Genomic DNA, 3,990 nt, shown 5'->3' with positions numbered 1-3,990 from the left:
AGCGGTTGTTAACGCTATTAAACATTTTCGCCATTATTTGCAAGGACGTAAATTTGTCTGTGTATACAGACTGTAATTCTCTGAAAGCTAGTCGTACTAAAATGGATCTAGCTCCGAGAGTGCACAGGTGGTAGGGTTTCTGGCAGCCATTTGATTTCGATCTCGAATATAGAAAAGGCGAGCGAATGGCTCACTTAGATTTTCTTTCTCGGAATCCACTGTCAGATCATAATAAGAGCGTAAATAAAATAATGGAAAAGCGAATTAATTTGACTGAGGTAACTGACAACAGGTTGTTTTCCGAACAACAGCGTGATCACGAGATATCAGATATATCAGCAAAGTTAAGCAGCAACGAAGTTTAGATAGAACATATGAATTAAGGAGGGGAATATTGCATAGAAAAATACAAAGAAACGGCAAAACCACATGCTTACCGGTAATTCCTAGAGATAAAGTTTATGGATAATACTGGTTTGAAAATATGTCGAATGTTTACGCACATACAATTTGTTGAAAATTGCATCACGTGTAAGATATTAAAGTGCAGGTAGAGCTACACCCCACCCCTAAGATAGATATACCATGGCACACAGTACATATCGATGTTACTGGTAAAATGAGCGGCAAAAATGACCTGAAGGAATACGTTATTGTCATAATAGATGCCTTCACGAAATATGTTTATTTCATCGCATATTGAACATAGATACCGAAAATTGCATTAAAGCTCTAAAATCAGTCGTGTCTTTATTTGGCTTGCCGACTAGTATAATAGCGGATCAAGGTCGTTGTTTTGCCAGCTCGGGGTTCCGGGTTTCAAAAGATCGTTAACAGGCGCAAGCAGGGCCAGGTAGAACGAGTGATGAGTACACTCAAAAGAATGTTGACAGCTGTAGAAACAAGTCAAATATCGTGGCAAGATGCATTGAACTAAGTGCAACTGGCAATAAATTGCACAGTAAATCGAGTTACAAAGATTAGTCCCTTAGAACTCCTTATTGGTAAGGAAGCTAGACCTTTTGGTCTATTGCCAATAAATGAAGCAGGAGACGACGTAATTGATAGAGAAAATTTAAGAAAACAAGCTATGAAAAATATGGATGAAAATGCACGTTACGACAAATATTTTAAAATCGCTAACAAGTAAACGAACATATAAATATTCACACGAATTTTTAAGAGCCTTACCAAACAGTCAGCTAGTTGATGAATTGCTCGAAGATTCAGACAGCACCATGGAAGATGCTTCTGATGCCCAAGAAGGGAATAAAGTAATGGATGACAGAAGAGATTTGTCAGAATCCCGAGGGGGCAAATGAAGACCGCAGCATAACAGACGAGACTTATTATGGCGGATGTTGAGAATGTAATGTGTAAAAGGAAATACACAAATGAAACATGTAACTTGGTTAAGAATATGACTGTATTCCGGTTTGTAAGGTACAGAGGTGCAGATATAGCTATACTTCGTTGAGAATTGGAACAAGCTCTTGATTTAAATCTGGAAATATTGGTGCCAGGAGACATCGAGGATGCGCATGCGAACTTTTTCAATGATGTACATGCAGCTGCCCTATGCGCTGCTCCCAATACACTTACGCGTGGATTAAACTCTCAAACTCTCTCCCGCCAGCAATTGAAACTTTACTGCTCAGTAAAGAAGGCTCAGAAGACAATTCTGCCGCACTCGGGATCCAATAGTGCATAGGGTATATTGTAAAGTATCCAATAGAATAAAGAAGCTGCTGGTACTACACAAGCAAAACATATGTTTACAATGTGTGAGTGTATGTTTGTTTATGCGCGTCTAATTGTGTCTGTGTAAGCATTTTCGCAGTCAACTAAACAGCAACATCAATAACAGCAGCGGGCAGCGCTTGAGCAGCAAATATATTTATGGATATAACTTATTGTTAAATCGGTCTATCATAGTGAAACGTGGCATACGGACACATAATAACTAACTGGGGGTGTTTGCAAAATTTTAGTTCGAAATTCCAAGAATTACGGGAGTTAGAGAAAATCGTATTTGCATGGTAGAGGGGGGAGGGAGGGAAATTCCAAAATATACATTTTCTGCAAGGCATCTTGAACTAAAATTTGGTGTTCCTAGGTCTTATAGAGTCCGGGATATAGGCGATTATACGAATGGAAAATCGGGAAAACCCCCATATGGCGGAAGTGGTGTTCCGTGGGATTTTCGGAACCCAAATTGAAAGGGATGGATTTTATTTGTCACTTCTCTTAAGGACAAAAGTCGCTTCAGCAGGCACCGCTCGAAAAATTTGGCTATTGTGGGCAGTAAGCTGATTGGTCTGTATGAGTTCATGGAAGAAGGGCTTTTTCCAGTCTTATGGATCATACAAATCCTCGCTTTCTTCCAGGGGGCTGGAATATGTCCCAGTATCAGTACTGCGTTCAACACAAGCACCAAGAACAACACTGCCTTGGCTGGCATTGCCTTGATGGTGTAATTATCCAGGCCATCTTCACCTTGTGCTTTTATGCTTTTCAGCCCTTTTCTGTGTCCAGCGACTTCCTGTAATGGGAGAAACCGGGGGACATAGCTGTTCCGGACTCTCGAGTGCCAGTTGTACTTCGTTTTGAGTGGTTGTTGAGCTGGTACTATATGGCTGGAACCGTGCCTCCAAGTCTAGTGCAAAAGCCTCAGCTCTTTCCTTTGGAGATCTAGCCCAGGATCCATCAGGCATTTTTATTGGAAACTTTGGAGTCACTTGCTGCTTGTACCTTTTAGCCAAAGTCCACAGTGAATGCTTTGAGCTTGCATCCGTGGACGCTTTAGCAAGAAGTTCGTCATTATGTTCTGTACATGAAATGTACAGAAGTATATTAGGTTTGCGGGAGCTGAAAAATGTAACAGGCAGAAGGGGGCGTGACAGACCCCACAAAGTATATATATTCTTGATCAGCGTGACGAGACGAGTCGATCTAGCCCTGTCTGTCTGTCTGTCCGTCCGTATGAACACCTGGATCTCAGAGACTATAAGAGATAGAGACACCAAATTTAGCACAAAGATGCCTTATGTGTGTATTCTAAACGAGTTTGTTTTATTTTTTTGATTTTCCCCCCCACTTCCCCCATATGGGAGTTTTCCAGATTTTCCATTTGTGTAATCGCCTATATCTCGGAGACTATAAATTTTCTCTAACTCCCGTAATTCTTGGAATTTTGAACTAAAATTTAGCAAATACCCCCAGTTAGTTATTATGTGTGCGTATGCCAAGTTTCACTATTATAGACCGATTTAACAAGAAGTTATATCCATAAATATATTTGCTGTTGCAGCGCTGCCCAAGCGCTGCCCGCGGCTGTTGCTGATGTTGCTGTTTAGTTGACTGCGAAAATGCTTATACAGACACAAATAGACGCGCATAAACATACATACACTCACATAGACGCAATTGCTTTGTATATGTGCAATTATATACCCTTTACTTGAGTTCGAATACCAAGAATGGTAAAATCAATCAAATTTTTTTAAATTTTTTTTTTTTTTTTTATAGCCTGTACCCAAAGGGTGAAAGGCTATACTAGTTTTGTGCGCATGTATGTAACACACAGAAGGAGGCATGGCAGACCCCACAAAGTATATATATTCTTGATCAGGATGAGAAGACGAGTCGATATAGCCATGTCCGTCTGTCTGTCTGTATGAACGCAAGGATCTCAGTAAGTACAAGAACTAGGATAACCAAAATTGGTATCAAGGTTCCTATAAGCCCTAGGCAGAACGAGTTTGTCTATTTTTTCTGATACACCCCCCCACTCCCCCGCAATTCGTATTTTTTCTTATAACTTCCGTAATTCTCGGAATTTTGAAATCAATTTTGGTAGGTACATCCAGTTGGTACTAATGTGTGCCAAATTTCATCATGATAGGTCAATTCTGAAGAAAGTTATAGCCATAAGTAAAATCGCTGCTCATGCGATGCGTGCAGCTCTGTCGGCAGCGCTGCCCGCAGCTG

This window comes from Scaptodrosophila lebanonensis, unplaced genomic scaffold, assembly GCF_003285725.1.
Source record: "Scaptodrosophila lebanonensis strain 11010-0011.00,11010-0021.00 unplaced genomic scaffold, SlebRS2 tig00000214-arrow-arrow-pilon, whole genome shotgun sequence".
Taxonomy (NCBI): domain Eukaryota; kingdom Metazoa; phylum Arthropoda; class Insecta; order Diptera; family Drosophilidae; genus Scaptodrosophila; species Scaptodrosophila lebanonensis.
The sequence above is the reverse complement of the archived record's forward strand: the minus strand, read 5'-3'. Positions refer to the sequence as shown.